Raw genomic sequence first — 17,270 nt, forward strand, 5'->3', positions numbered from 1 at the left:
GTGTTCTCACCAACCCGCTGTGAGTCCTCTGGGGGGCGCCAGCCAGCTTGGCACCAACCCACCTACCACGTTTTTTGGTAAATGATGCAAATCCTTATGTTGGGCAGGGAGGGGTTAAAGAGACCTGGGAGTCCAGGACTGAGGGAAAGAAGAATGGGGATTGCTTGGTTCACTTGCTTTCATGCCAGGCTTTGCTCGCCAGCTGCAGAGAGGGGAAATGGAGTTTAAAACCCCTGGTAAGAAATTTTTCCTTGGTCTGAACATTGTTTAAATTCCTGAAGTGGGTGATCCCTGTAATAAATACCTTGGACTTTGTAAGACAGATATATTTACTCAAGTTTAAAGTTTGGATTTGATGGCTATGCACTTGGGAGTGCATGGGACTGGGGTGTTTGTTATATGTTGGAACCTGTTCAACGTGCACAAGGAGTTAAGAGAACTCCATTTATAGCAAAGCAGAATGTCTTCACCATGCCACATGCTCACGGTGTCAAAGTCTGTGCTGCATCCCATATTTTGAACATTGTTGGTCCTCAACAGACACTAGATGACAGGGATGAGAGGGGAAGTTTGGCCAAAGTACCCAAAGCACTTTCTCAAGACTTGTGTGCAAATGAAGCTTTGAACTAAATGCATCACCTGCCTTACATGCAGGAAAATACTTCTCTGAGGAGAGAGAAGGAGATCTTCAGCAAAGTACAGAGGCAGGGGATAGGGCTGGGAAAATTGATGCACTCAAACTCATGTCCTATTTTTTTAATAAGGTTACTGGCTCAGCTGTGATTATCGATGGCAGGAGAAAAGATTCATGCTGTCCTTTGAAATATGGGTTCTCTCATGACCCAGTGCCTCTTGCCTGGGTCAAAACACATGATATTCCCCTAAGTAATACCACCACAACCCTCCCACCCCTGCAGCAAAACAAGCAAGCCAGGTAATTCCAAGAAGGCCAGATTGGAGTTTCCAGCAACTCAGGCCACCCTTGCCCTCGTTGACTGGAGAAGAGTCCACCTTTCCCCACAGGCTTTAGCTGAAATGACCCCTCTGTCCTTCTCTCCTTGGTGAAAGACAGCATCTTTCCAGACTCACTGGCAGAGTGAATGGCTGACTGGCCACCAGGAGTCTCACTTAAGAGTTTGGATTGATTTTCCCAAGGGGGTCCCCATCCAACCACAGACCTGTACCAAAGTCCCATGACCTTTTCGAGCATGGGGCCCATGTTAGCGGGCACGGCCATGGGCCGCTGTGTGTGTGTGCTCTGTTGCTGCTCTCCCACAACGCGGCTGGGGTTTTGGTTTCCCAGCATGGGAATGAGTGCCCATCTTTTCATGATGTGGAAAACAATCTCACCTTGGGCTTGACTAGTCCTCTTAGAAGCAAGAGTCAAGAGTAAGTGGAGATTCCTGGCCCATCTGTCCTGGAAAAGGAGATTGCAAGGGGGTGTTTCTCATAATCCACCTACAATTCATGTCCCTCTTTAGGCTGGTGCTCAAGACCCTGGTGGGCAACTCCAGCATTCTGTCTGGACTTATTTGCTGCAATCAGAAACTGCCTCACAAGATAAAAGACCAATATAAAGTTCATTTAAGAAAGATGACTTTTATAAGCTACAGTACATGATGTTTGCAACAAAGATGTGAAAATATTATTTTCTACAATGTTATTTTTTTTTAACTGCCTATGCTCCTAATTTTATCATAGTTGCCACCACAGGTTTTGTTTCTGTTTTTTATAAGCTGCTGGGAGTTTTTTCATTACATTGTTAATATTTAACTTACTTCCAAGGCAGTATTTTCCAGTTAGGTTCATGATTTAGTTGGGATTTCATTGTCACTGAAGGCAAGTCACAAAGGAATTGATTATAAACACAAAACGACTACTGAAGAAATACTTACATACAAATTTTTCCTGCATGTTAGTGTAACCAGCCCTTAATGTTGGTTGGTAACTGGCCTCTTGGGGGAGATGGAGGTCGGGATGTCATTCACCGTTCCCCTGTAGGTCCTCACCCACTTTGTTGTAACTAAGTTAAAAGGTCCTAAACAGTTACAGGAGTCTTCAAAGGCAAAGATGCCAAATCACCCATCAGTCTGCCCATTCAGGCTGCTTCAGATATCGTGGGGTTGTTGAGGACACTGAAAGAACCAGCAGAACTGCAAAAATTTAAAATAAACTTGTTCTTTGGAGGACATACATTTAAACAGGCCCCACTACGAACTGTATCACTGGATATATAAAGTTAGCAGCATAGTAATGGACAACATAATCTTTGCTGGTGTGCACACAGGTTGGTCCCTGCATTCTTGAACAGAGTGCTAACCTAGATTCAGCTCTAAGGCTCTGACTGTTAATTCAGCAGTTGGTTGTTGGAATTACTTAGGAGTTGCTTCAAATCTGTACTTAAGAAGGTGCTTAAAATTCTCTGGGCTTCTCCCAAATCAGACTTGCTGAGGGTAAGGCTGGGGAACTATCTATTTTAAAAACTCAACCTTAAAGGATACGTAGGGTTTCTATCCTCGGAGTAGGGGGGAAAAGCATTCCAGGGGGCATAATGGTTTAGTTGAAAGGCAGGGGTTGAAGAAAGATAGTGTTTTATTTGGGTTTTGCTGCAGACCATCTCAGAGCCTTTTATATGCTGATGAACATCGTGATCGCCATGTGGGTGGCAGGGGTGGGGTGTAACATGTAGCGTTTCCCAAACTTATTTGAATATAGGTTCCCTGATCATAAGACAAGTGTCCCTGAAACATACTTTAGGAAATTCCAGGCTAAGGAAATAAGATAAAATAGAAATACTTCCTGGTAATACTTTCTGAGCTCTTAGTAACACGGGGGAGTAGAAAGCAAACCCCCCTTGTGTTTCCTTAACCGGAAGCAACAGACCAGACTTCGGCCAGGTCACCCTTGCTCCCCTGGGTGTGGATTGATGAGTCCCTGGCCTCATTTGAAATGCTGCACCCCGTGGTCCCGACAACTTGAAGAAGAGAACACATTTTCCAAAGTGCCAAGAATAAAAAAATTTTTTTAAAAAAGCAAAAATGGGGACAAGAGCCGTTTGCAGGGACAGTAGAATGAGCTTTGGCTTTTCTGCCACTAGACCAACTGGAAACACAGAGACCTGAAGGAGCCGAATATGAAGAAGGAAGCCAGCCTGAGATTTGTATTTTAATCTGCTCCACTTCTCACAAGCTGTGTGACCTTGGGCAAGTCACTAAATCAGTCTGAATCTCAGTTGCTTCTTCTGTAAAATCAAATTACCTTCCCACGCAGGGATTCTCTGAGGAATAAATGAAATCACGTTTGCAAGATACCTGATTCAGAGCCCCGGGCTGAGTAGAGACTTACAAAGCCGAATAAAACGTTCCTTCCTTCCTCCCCCAAATCAGGAGGTGAAAGCAGCTTCCTTTAGCCTGACTTCAATTCCGGAAGCACCCTTGTGCACGCTACCATGCGAAAACCAGGAGACTGAATGCCTCCCATAGCTTAACGCCGGACCAGAGGCATTTTTTGAACTGTTGTGACTGAATAGCTGTACATGAATAAATTTTAAAACACAACAACAAAGAGAGCTGTAGGTTCTCAGAGGAGGAAAGGATGAATGGGGCTCCCGTAACCTTCCATTCTTCTCTTCGCAGGTGTAGTGCTGGTGGGAATGCTTTGGGCCTCTTTCTATACCCTATTTGTCCTTCCCCAAGAAGGGAAGTGTGGTCACTCAGTTCATTGGACCCCATTTTTCTAGGGGGCAGGGTCACTTCCTGTCTCTGAGGCATAAGTAGAGCCAACTTTAGCGGGACAGCCATTCTGGTACTGTTGTGATTAGGTGTGCAAGCTTGTCTGTGACCCCACCCATGCTTATGATTGGGTAAGGGATTCAAAGTCTCCTCTGTCATCCCATTCATGTCCCTTCCTGTGACCCAACTGTGCAAACCCCATGGTTCAGGGTGGAAGGCTGTCTCGGAGCCCCAGGCCAGCACGTGCAACAAGCACTTAAAGAGAACTTTATTATAGAGATGACACTTTTGAAAATAGCCAGAGAAAAGTATTTAGCATCTAATTTATGAAATGAAATCCTAGGTTCTCCTCGTATATCATGTTTTAGTTGGTAAAACAATTATACTGTTTTCAGTCCTCATTAACACAGGCCACATTTATTGGTATCCCACATGACAACTTAATTAGTATTCTAAGGATATTTTTCACCAGCTTCTTATGTCTTCAAGTTAAAAGTCAACAGCTAAATATATAGCATGGCAAGAGCGTAAACAGTGAAATTGATTTTAGTACTCAGAACGACTTGATTGTCTGTATTTATAGCTATAATTAGAGAAAGGCTCAATGCCTTATATAATCAGTTCTTTATTGGAAGTTTCTTGACAGAGGGCTTGATGCTAATTCACCTTGTAGCATCGAGGAAAGAGCACTGCTCTTTAGCCACACCACTGGCTTTAGCTTCTAGGTTCATTAACTACAAAACAGGTTGCCCTGTATGATATATACAACAGTAAGAGCGCTTTACTGAGCAGCTTTCAAAGGGGTTGCTATTCCAATTTGCTAACATAATATATGCCTTTATCCAGAGTCTGGTTGGCTATTTTAGTCTAGGGAATGAGTGTATAATGTTGATAACATGTCTAAAGCATAACATAGCAAAGAATTTTCATCCTTTCTACACGAATGTCTTTTTATCTGGGAAGTTTTAGAGTCCATTCCTACATCTTTTTAGTAGTCTTTTCATATCCTGGTCTCTGAAACTGGAGGATTTTCCCCAAAGTTTAAAAATAAAGCAATGTCCATAATAATAGTAATAGCTATGAGACATTGAGCACCTACCGGGTGCCAGACCCTTTAGAAAGCACTTTATATGCCATATATGTATTTCATCTTTGCAACAACCTGATGAGGCTGCCACTATTATGTCTCTATTCCAAAGATGATGAAATGAAGGCTTGGGGAGGGAGGGGAAGTGACTTATACAGGATGACACAGTAATACATGGTAGCTCAGGCAACCTGGTACCCGAGAATGAATGCCTAACCATACAGCTGCAGAAACCCCTGGTGCTTAGACCACTGCTTGCCACTTTCCCATGGTTTTCTTTCTCAGGATCAACAAACAAACATTATATATGCATATGTATATGTATGCATGTATATGTCACATAGGTATGTATATGTGTTTATATGGGCACATATATACTACTACATGGAAAGAACATAAACAGTAACTTTGATTTTGGCATTCAAAACCACTCTGTTATACTTGTAGCTATAGTTATTTAGGTGATAGACACATATTTTCCTCTGTGCTTTAGTGTCATTTTAGAAGTTTTCATTCACATTTTCATATAAAGCAGAGTTCTCATGATCTTATTTGATCCTGAAATCAGCCCTGAGAAGTTGGCAGATCTTGTGTTCTTTGGCTCAGTTTAGCAATGAAGTGACTTATCCCAGGTGAGTTCACTACTTGGAGCAGAGCTCAAACCAGGACCCAGCACCCCTCTCACTGCTGCTCCAGAATATCAAAGTACTGTGCTGCTTCCACAGGAAGGCAGACAAACAACTGCTGCTCTCTGGGCTGGGCAGGAGCTTAACAGATGCAAATAAAGTAAAACCTCCCCCATAAGACATGCAATGTGAATCTCAGGCACAGTGTTTGTATGGCCGAGTTTCCTGGTGAATTTGTCCTCTTGAGGAATCAGCCATATTTGTTTTCCTCAATCTCCGACCATGTAGTTAACTATGTCTCCTTTGCACCAAAACTCTAATCCCAGGTGTCACCCCAGGGTGTTATACAGTACATATTCATTGATGTGATTTCCCCCTCTAGACAGTGAGTTCAACTCTGTAATCCAGTTTTCAGCACAGAGCCTGGCAGTGGAAGGTGCTCAGATATTTAGCCATTTATTTATTTGCTGTACATAAACATTTGCTGAATTTGTCATTGGCAATTGAAAAAGATATGTAGAAAGAGAAAAGGGACAAGATGTAGAGACATAAGTCCCAGTTTTAATTATTTTGCCATAGGATAGGATCTCTATAGCTTTTCCTATCACCCTGCCCAAAAGACCAAACTTTGTAAAAACTCCTAGGGGCTCCATCTTCCAAGAACAGGCCAGAGCAAGGCTGGTAGCCCCAGAAGTGGCCTACAAAGAGGTTCTTTGGGGGCTGAATATGCCCTCCAGGACAGTGGAACTTATAAAACTTAGAGGAGGGAGTTCTAGGGAGGAGACCAGTGTGGCAAAGCAAACTGCTTCCTCCTGCCACAGAGTTAAAAACAATGTCCAGCCTTTAGGTTGTGGGAAAGAGAATGGTGAAATCATTCTCTGTCTGGCACAAGTTGCAGACTATTAAGTTGTTTGGGAAATGTGGGCTTGTACCAATCTACGAGATTGGCCATGGCCATTTTAATATGTTTTTGAAAATCAGCGAGTGCTTAAAAACTTGTAGTAAAAGCCTTAATAAACTAAGTTAGACCAAGACTCTGCCAGAATTGTATTTACCTCTTGAAGTGGAGGGTTAGGAAATCTTGTTAAAAACTTAAAGTGAAAAAAAAAAAGGAGAAGAAAGAGCAATAGATCATGTGTTTAGGGAGTTGTTTGGTTAAAAGAACTGTCCACTCTCAAAAGCAGCTCGTTTGCAAAGTGACAGGTGAGTGTTTTTGATGACACACAGTTCTCATGAGTGATGCCACCCGACCTCCCCCTTTTTTGTTTTTGTTTTGTTTTATGAGTCGCTATTTGCTTTTACAAGGGCAAGTTTTGGGGGAGAGGGGTGTAGTTACTGTAGCCAGAAGAAGAATAAATGCTTTGTGCATTGTGCATACCCATGTAGTATACTGAACAAGTACTAATGAGAATAAAATTATTGGAGCAAATAAAATCACACATGCTTTTTAGTCACCTGGGAGAGGGGCTGTGCCAGCCTTCTTGAGCATATAAAAATAATCCTTCACATCTGAATAGCATTATAGAATTTATAAAGCCCTTTCACAGATACTATCACGTTTGATCCTCAACCACACAGTGAGTCAGGCATGATGTGTGTTATTATCCCATTTTACAGTTCAGGAGAAGTTAAGTGGTTTGACCAAGTCTTGGAGCTACTAAGAGACAGTCAGTACTTCCAACAACATTCTGGCTCCAAAGCATCCACTGTATGTATTGTGACCCATGGGAGCAGCAGTATGAATTTGAGCAAAAATCTCTAAAGTCATTCTAAGCAGAAGAAAAATATTTGACATGGGAAATGGACTTATCACCTGATTCCCTCGACATCAGAGAAATGGTCTACACCAGGAGAAAAGCACAGAACCAGGGTCTCCTGCAGCCCAGTTCTGACTCGACTAGTTGTGTGTCCCCTTCAGACACATATACAAAATGAAGAACTAATGTATGGTGTTCTACTTCCTGAAGGTGTCATTAAAAATCACATGAAACTAATGTAAGTTATTGTGCCTTCTGAATCTTTCTAAGAACTCACTGGTCTGAAGACCACTTTCTCTGCCCATGTTAATGAGGAGCCTCGTGTATTAGTTTTCTATTGCAGCTGTCACAAATCATCACAAACGTGGTGACCTAAAACAACACAAAGTTATTCTCTTACTGTTCTGGACGTCAGAAGTCTGAAATCAAGGTGTCAGCAGGGCTTCATTCCTTTTTCAGCTTCTAGAGGCTCCTGCATTCCTCGGCTTGTGGCCCCTTCCTTACATCACTACAACTCTTGCTTCCATTATCACATCTCCTACTCTATCCTCTTGCCTCTGTCCTGTAAGGACCCTTGTGATTACATTGGGCCCGCCTGCATATCCAGCACAATTTCACCATCTCAAGATACTCAATCATGTCTGCAAAGTCCCTTTTACCATATAAGGTAATATATTCATAGGTTCCAGGGATTAGAGCCTGGACATCTTTGGGAAGCCATTATTCAGCCAACCACAGCTGGAATTAACAAAAGGTGAGACTGAATTTATAATTTCTTCTCTCTATTCATAAATGGAATGATAATACTCAGCAGTATAAACTAGCCCTCCTTCCTCTCTTCCCCACCGTCCATCTCTGTTCTCAGTTAATAAGCGTCATGCAGACAGCTGAAGGCATTTCATAATGAGAGAGAGGGAAGAGACAGAAGTCAGCTCAGACATGTGGAAACAAGCATGTGAGTTGCATCTCTTAGCCTCTATTTTTGCATAAGGAAGAATATTTAATCAAATGCACTTCAACAACTCACCCTGAGGGTGCCAGTATTCCTTTGGCCTTCAAACTCTTCCATCCAGATTAGCATCTTCCTGGGCCTACCAGGACATTGTGTGCCCTCTTCAGTGCTCCCCTGCACTTTGCACGCAACACAAATATAGCACTTACCACTTTGAATGTTAAAAACTGACTTGTTACCCAGAAATCATGTTTTTCCCCCTCTGTATGCCTTGACGGCTGTGTCTAGTTCATCTTTGTACATTCAAGGATTTACCCAGCTCCGGCAGATAAGCCCTTGATAAATGTTTGTGGGGTTGAGTGTATTTTGGAGGATTTTATTTTACATATTCATGGTAGCAGAGAAAAACTCAGTTCCTCCTGCCTCCTCTTTCCAGGGCACTATCTCAAATTTCCTCATTCCATTGTGTCATATCTACAACCCTTTGCCTCCTGTCAAATACCCAGTCTTTAAACAACTGGCTCTGTAGGAAAACTCAAGACCCAGAGGAAGCAGATGCCTCTACATTCAAAGAAAGAAAAAAAAAAAAAAGATTCTGAGCCTATTTCCTTCTACCCATCAAGTAGACTACAGGGTTTGTGAGAGCAGCCAGACTCAGAGAGAATGACTCACTCAGCATATTATTCTCTTTGCTGTGAGAGTGCCTACAGCTTTTCAGCTTCCATTCAATAACAGTGCATCTCTAATGATGGATGTTCCCATGCATATCTATCTTCCTAAAAAAGAACAAACAAAAATACTGGGGCATTGCCTACAAATAGTATGTAGATACATTAGATTTTAATTAGTTCCTCCCTCGATATTTTAACGCTACCTTTTATTAAAATAAAAGTGGATCCTTAGCTTAAAAAGGTTGTATTGAGTAGGACATCCAAAATTTGTAATCATGACTCCATTTGGGGAACCTGTCAATGTAAAGATTATTTCCTCCATGTGCTCAGTCAAGGAACTGTACTAGGGAGTAAAGTATGGGACCTTAAAATTTAACCAAAGTCAGATCTAGACGGACTGGATCAAGCACCTTTCAGTCCTGAGATAGAGACCCCAGATGCCCTTTTCGTTTTAAGCCACCATGGCTGCTCTGGTGCCTACTTGGATAGCAAATACTTTGGGAAGAAGTTGTGGCCGATCAGCAAGTCCACGTGCACTGTGTCATACAAATTCCACTTTCTAACTTGACACCTCAGAACTATATTGCAAGTGGGTCAGAGTGTGGCTTGATTAGAATTGTGTTGGTAGAAGACATTCAAGCCATTGGCCAGCCGCTCTCGCCTCACTGGCACAACTTGACTGCTGGGTATTTCCTAGTACTCCATAAAAAACACTTGTGTGTGTTTGCTCAAATGAAAGAAGATTTGTCTCCCAGGAAAACTATTTAAACACACGGAGACGGCGATCTCATTTTCGAATATTAGGTTTCGTTTTATGACAGATCATGCTGTTTCATCCAGCCTATCTATATTAAAAAGCGTGAACAAGCTGCCTTGTTCTGTCCCACTCCTGTCCTTCTCTCATGTGCATTTATAAAAACACAGACATATCTGATTCCACACGCACTGTACAATATTTTATCGATTACGGTGAAACTTAGTTAGATCGTATTTCCAGAGGCTGAGAAAAGAAAACATAGAAAGTGGGAAACACTGAATTTGATTATGCCAGGCATGGAGTTTAAAAGACCTGAATTGTGGAGTGGTCTTGTATGTGGGAATAATAAAAATAGGTTTTATTTTAAAAACTACCCTTTCACAAACCATCTGACAGAGAGATCCCGAGCATACCCCTTTGTGTCTAGACACATAGTACACATGGCAAATTCCTAAGGAGGCTGCTGTTTCCATACCCTTCTTCCACTCTTTCCCCATGCCAGGCTTTCGCTAGACTCCTGACGTCTCTGGCCAGGATTACTGCAACGGTCTTCTAACTAGCTTCCAGGCAAGCCTTCCCCTGCAGTCAGCAAACACTCTGCAAAGGACAAATCTACCAAAACCCCCTAAAGTCTTCTGAGTGGCTGGATTTCCACCACTCAAAGTCCCTTAAACTATGGAGAAATGATTTAAGGCCAAAGATCAGGTATATATTTGTCTTTATGTTCTTTTGTTTGGTTTAATTTTCACATTAACACTTTAATGCACCTGGAGTGTTTCCTATGAGATGAAAAACAAAAATTATTTTCCAATTAGATACCCAACTCTCTAGGCACTTTTCTTTTTAAACATCTTTATTGAAGTATAATTGCTTTACAATGGTGTGTTAGTTTCTGCTTTATAACAAAGTGAATCAGTTATACATATACATATGTTCTCATATCTCTTCCCTCTTGCATCTCCCTCCCTCCCACCCTCCCCATCCCACCCCTCTAGGTGGTCACAAAGCACCGAGCTGATCTCCCTATGCTATGCGGCTGCTTCCCACTAGCTATTTTACATTTGGTAGTGTATATATGTCTATGACACTCTCTCACCCTGTCACATTTCACCCCTCCCCCCGCATATCCTCAAGTCCATTCTCTAGTAGGTCTGTGTCTTTATTCCCGTCTTTAGGCACTTTTCTTGAGCGATCCTGCTCTTGCCCTCTGACCTGTTTTCCCTCGTGTCGTGTAATTTAGTGATTCAGACACCAGGGTCTCTTCCTGAGCTCACAGCTCCATCCTGTTGCCTTCTCTGCCTATTCCTTCCCAAACGCAACTGTGGTGGAAGGAATGGACCTCTTGGAATGTTTTTATATCAGATAGGTTTAACTACTCCTTTGCAAGTGCTCGAAATTTCTCTATCCGTTTTTATTAGTTTCTTCTTCCAGGTAAATGTTGGAATCATTGTATTTTTCCTCATATCTTGAATTTTTATTACATGTGTACATAATTATTTTACTGTAGTAAGAATATAATATCAAAATAGGGCAGAGATACTATATACACCCACATAGAAAATTAGCTATTGATGGAAAATGTTTACATTTGAATAGCAATCAAAACTAAAATTTAGTTTTTTTCCTCTATTTTCAATTTCTTTAAGAGGTTTTTTGTTTGTTTTGTTTTTATTTTTGAATTTTCTTTTATTTATTTTTTATACAGCAGGTTCTTATTAGTCATCCATTTTATACACATCAGTGTATACATGTCAATCCCAATCTCCCAACTCATCACACCACCACCACCCCCTGCCGCTTTCCCCCCTCGATGTCCATACATTTGTTCCCTACATCTGTGTCTCAATTTCTGCCCTGTAAACCGGTTCATCTCTACCATTTTCCTAGGTTCCACATATATGTGTTATTATGTGATATTTGTTTTTCTCTTTCTGACTTACTTCACTCTGTATGACAGTCTCTAGATTCATCCACATCTATACAAATGACCCAATTTCGTTCCTTTTTATGGCTGAGTAATATTCCATTGTATACATGTACCACATCTTCTTTATCCGTGCGTCTGTCAATGGGCACTTAGGTTGCTTCCATGACCTAGCTACTATAAATCGTGCTGCAATGAACATTGGGGTGCATGTGTCTTTTTGAAACACAGTTTTCTCTGGGTATATGCCCAGTAGTGGGATTTCTGGGTCATATAGTAATTCTATTTTTAGTATTTTAAGGAACCTCCATACTGCTCTCCATAGGGGCTGTATCAATTTACATTCCCACCAACAGTGCAAGAGGGTTCTCTTTTCTCCACACCCTCTCCAGCATTTGTTGTTTGTAGATTTTCTGATGATGCTCATTCTAACTGGTGTGAGGTGATACCTCATTGTAGTTTTGATTTGCATTTCTCTAATAATTAGTGATGTTGAGCAGCTTTTCATGTGCTCCTTGGCCATCTGTATGTCCTCTTTGGAGAAATGTCTATTTAGGTCTTCTGCCCATTTTTGGATTGGGTTATTTGTTTTTTTAATATTGAGCTGCATGAGCTGTTAATATATTTTGGACATTAATCCTTTGTCCATTGATTCGTTTGCAAATATTTTCTCCCATTCTGAGGATTATCTTTTCGTCTTGTTTGTAGTTTCCTTTGCTTTGCAAAAGCTTTTAAGTTTCATTAGGTCCCATTTGTTTATTTTTATTTTATTTCCATTACTCTAGGAGGTGGATCAAAAAAGATCTTGCTGTGATTTATGTCAGAGTGTTCTTCCTATGTTTTCCTCTAAGAGTTTTATAGTGTCCGGTCTTACATTTAGGTCTCTAATCCATTTTGAGTTTATTTTTGTGTATGGTGTTATGCAGTGTTCTAATTTCATTCTTTTACATGTAGCTGTCCAGTTTTCCCAGCACCACTTATTGAAGAGGCTGTCTTTTCTCCATTATATATTCTTGCCTCCTTTATCAAAGATAAAGTGACCATATGTGTGTGGGTTTATCTCTGGGCTTTCTATCCTATTCCATTGATCTATATTTCTGTTTTTCTGTCAGTACCATATTGTCTTGATTACTGTAGCTTTGTAGTATAGCCTGAAGTCAGGGAGTCTGGTTCCTCCAGCTCTGGTTTTTTCCCTCAAGACTGCTTTGGCTATTTGGGGTCTTTTGTGTCTCCATACACATTTTAAGAATTTTTGTTCTAGTTCTGTAAAAAATGCCATTGGTAATTTGAGAGAGATTGCATTGAATCTGTAGATTGCTTTGGGTAGTATAGTCATTTTCACAATATTGATTCTTCCAATCCAAGAACATGGTATATCTCTCCATCTGTTGGTATCATCTTTAATTTCTTTCAACAGTGTCTTATAGTTTTCTGCATACAGGTCTTTTGTCTCCCTAGGTAGGTTTATTCCTAGGTATTTTATTGTTTTTTGTTGCAATACTAAATGGGAGTGTTTCCATACTTTCTCTTTCAGATTTTTCATCATTAGTGTATAGGAATGCAAGACATTTCTGTGCATTAACCTTGAATCCTGCAACTTTACCAAATTCATTGATTAGCTCTAGTAGTTTTCTGGTGGCATCTTTAGGATTCTCTATGTATAGTATCATGTCATCTGCAAACAGTGACAGTTTTACTTCTTCTTTTCCAATTCGTATTCCTTTTACTTCTTTTTCTTCTCTGATTGCCGTGGCTAGGACTTCCAAAACTATGTTGAATAATAGTGGTGAGAGTGGACAACTTTGTCTTGTTCCTGATCTTAGAGGAAATGCTTTCAGTTTTTCACCATTGAGAATGATGTTTGCTGTGTGTTTGTCATATATGGCCTTTATTATGTTGAGGTAGGTTCCCTCTATGCCCACTTTCTGGAGAGTTTTTATCATAAATGGGTGTTGAATTTTGTCAAAAGCTTTTTCTGCATCTATTGAGATGATCACATGGTTTTTATTCTTCAATTTGTTAATATGGTGTATCACATTGATTGATTTGTGTATTTTGAAGAATCCTTGCATCCCTGTGGTAAATCCCACTTGATCATGGTGTATGATCCTTTTAATGTGTTATTGGATTCTGTTTGCTAGTATTTTGTTGAGGAGTTTTGCATCTATATTCATCAGTGATATTGCTCTGTAATTTTCTTTTTTTGTAGTATCTTTTTCTGGTTTTGGTATCAGGGTGATGGTGGCCTCATAGAATGAGTTTGGGAGTGTTCCCTGCTCTGCAATTTCTTGGAAGAGTTTGAGAAGGTTGGGTGTTAGCTCTCTCTAAATGTTTGATAGAATTCACCTGTGAAGCCATCTGGTTCTGGACTTTTGTTTGTTAAAAGATTTTAAATCACAGTTTCAATTTCATTACTCGTGGTTGGTTTGTTCATATTTTCTATTTCTTCCTGGTTCAGTCTTGGGAGGTTATACCTTTCTAAGAATTTGTCCATTTCTTCCAGGTTGTCCATTTTAGTGGCATAGGGTTGCTTGTAGTAGTCTCTTAGGATGCTTTGTATTTCGGCGGTGTCTGTTGTAACTTCTCCTTTTTCATTTCTAATTTTATTGATTTGAGTCCTCTCCCTCTTTTTCTTCATCAGTCTGGCTAATGGTTTATCCATTTTGTTTATCTTCTCAAAGAACCAGCTTTTAGTTTTCTTGATCTTTGCTATTGTTTTCTTTGTTTCTATTTCATTTATTTCTGCTCTGATCTTGATGATTTCTTTCCTTCTCTAACTTTGGGTTTTGTTTGTTGTTCTTTCTCTAGTTCCTTTAGGTGTAAGGTTAAATAGTTTATTTGAGTTTTTTCTTGTTTCTTGAGGTAGGCTTATATAGCTATAAACTTCCCTCTTAGAACTGCTTTTGCTGCATCCCATAGGTTTTGACCCTTGTGTTTTCATTATCGTTTGTCTCTAGGTATTTTTTGATTTCCTCTTTGATTTCTTCAGTGATCTCTTGGTTATTTAGTAACGTATATTTTAGCCTCCATGTGTTTGTGTTTTTTACCTTTTTTTCCCTGTAATTCATTTCTAACCTCATAGCATTGTGGTCAGAAAAGATGCTTGATATGATTTCAAGTTTCTTAAATTTACTGAGGCTTGATTTGTGACCCAAGATGTGATCTATCCTGGAGAATGTTCTGTGCACACTTGAGAAGAGAGTATAATCTGCTGTTTTGGGATGGAATGTCCTATAAATATCAATTAAATCTATCTGGTCTATTGTGGCATTTAAAGCTTGTGTTTCCTTATTAATTTTCTGTTTGGATGATCTGTCCATCGGTGTAAGTGAGGTGTTAAAGTGCCCCACTATTATTGTGTTACTGTCGATTTCCTCTTTTATAGCTGTTAGCAGTTGCCTTATGTATTGTGGTGCTCCTATGTTGGGTGCATATATATTTATAATTGTTATATCTACTTCTTGGATTGATCCCTTGATCATTATGTAGTGTCCTTCCTTGTCTCTTGTAACATTCTTTATTTTAAAGTCTATTTCATCTGATGTGAGTATTGCTACTCCAGCTTTCTTTTGATTTCCATTTGCATGGAATATCTTTTTCCATCCCCTCACTTTCATTCTGAATGTGTCCCTAGGTCTGAAGTGGGTCTCTTGTAGGCAACATATATATGGGTCTTGTTTTTGTATCCATTCAGCAAGCCTGTGTCTTTTGGTTGGAGCATTTAATCCATTCACGTTTAAGGTAATTATTGATATGTATGTTACTGTTACCATTTTCTTAATTGTTTTGGGTTTGTTCTTGTATGGCCTTTTCTTCTGCTGTGTTTCCCACTTAGAGAAGTTCCTTTAGCATTTGTTGTAAAGCTGGTTTGGTGGTGCTGAATTCTCTTAGCTTTTGCTTGTCTGTAACGCTTTTGATTTCTCCATCGAGTCTGAATGAGATCCTTGCCAGGTAGAGTAATCTTGGTTGTAGGTTCTTCACTTTCATCACTTTATGTATATCGTGCCACTCCCTTCTGCCTTGTAGAGTTTCTGCTGAGAAATCAGCTGTTAACCTTGTGGGGTTCCTTTGTGTGTTATTTGTTGTTTTTCTGTTGCTGCTTTCAATAATTTTTCTTTGTCTTTAATTTTTGTCAATTTGATTACTATTTGTCTCGGTGTGTTTCTCCTTGGGTTTATCCTGTATGGGACTCTCTGCACTTCCTGGACTTGGGTGGCTATTTCCTTTCCCATGTTAAGGAAGTTTTCTACTATAATCTCTTCAAATATTTTCTCAGGTCCTTTCTCTCTCTCTTCTCCTTCTGGGATCCCTATACTGCGAATGTTGTTGTGTTTAATGTTGTTCCAGAGGTCTCTTAGGCTGTCTTCATTTCTTTTCATTCTTTTTCTTTATTCTGTTCCACAGCAGTGAATTCCACCATTCTGTCTTCCAGGTCATTTATCCATTTTTCTGCCTCAGTTATTCTGCTATTGATTCCTTCTTGTGTATTTTTTATTTCAGTTATTGTGTAGTTCATCTCTGTTTGTTCTTTAATTCTTCTAGGTCTTTGTTAAACATTTCTTGCATCTTCTCAATCTTTGCTGGCATTCTTTTGCCAAGGTCCTGGATCATCTTCACTATCATTCTGAATTATTTTTCTGGAAGGTTTCCTATCTCCACTTCATTTAGTTGTTTTTCTGGGGTTTTATCTTGTTCCTTCATCTGGTACATAGCCCTCTGCCTTTTCATCTTGTCTATCTTTTTGTGAATGTGGTTTTTGTTCCACAGGCTGCAGGATTGTAGTTCTTGTTTCTGCTGTCTGCCCTCTGTGGATGAGGCTCTCTAAGGAACTTGTGCAAGTTTCCTGATTGCAGGGACTGGTGGTGGGTAAAGCTGGCTGTTTCTTTGGTGGGCAGAGCTCAGTAGAACTTTAATCCACTTGTCTGCTAATGGGTGGGGCTGGGTTCCTTCCCTGTTGGTTGTTTGGCCTGAGGCGACCCAACACTGGAGCCTACCCTGGCTCTCTGGTGGGGCTAATGGCAGACTCTGGGAGGGCTCACGCCAAGGAGTACTTCCCAAGGAGTACTGCCAGTGTTCTTGTCCTCACGGTGAGACACAGCCACCCCCCGCCTCTGCAGCAGACCCTCCAACACTTGCAGGTAGGTCTGGTTCAGTGTCCCATGGGGTCACTGCTCCTTCCCCTGGGTCCCGATGCACACACTACTTTGTGTGTGCCCTCCAAGAGTGGAGTCTCTGTTTCCACCCGTCCTGTCGAAGTCCTGCAATCAAATCCCTCTAGCCTTCAAAGTCTGATTCTCTAGGAATCCCTCCTCCCATTGCCGGACCCCCAGCTTGGGAAGCCTGACTTGGGGCTCAGAACCCTCACTCCAGTGGGTGGACTTCTGGGGTATGTGTTCTCCAGTTTGTGAGTCACCCACGAAGCAGTTATGGGATTTGATTTTATTGTGTTTGTGCCCCTCCTACCATCTCATTGTGGCTTCTCCTTTGTCTTTGGGTGTGGGGTATCTTTTTTTGGTGAGTTCCAGTGTCTTCCTCTCAGCGATTGTTCAGCAGTTAGTTGTGATTCTGGTGTTCTTGCAAGAGGGAGTAAGAGTACGTCCTTCTACTCCGCCATCTTGAACCAATTCTTGGAATCATTTTTGATGTTCCACATATATCCTACAGAGATCTTGGTTACAATTTTATTAATCCTAAAAATAAATTATGAGAAAATTGACATCTTTACAGTATTTGGTCTTCTTGTCTATGAATATGACATGATTCTC

Source organism: Balaenoptera ricei, chromosome 20 (assembly GCF_028023285.1).
Source record: "Balaenoptera ricei isolate mBalRic1 chromosome 20, mBalRic1.hap2, whole genome shotgun sequence".
NCBI classification, from domain to species: domain Eukaryota; kingdom Metazoa; phylum Chordata; class Mammalia; order Artiodactyla; family Balaenopteridae; genus Balaenoptera; species Balaenoptera ricei.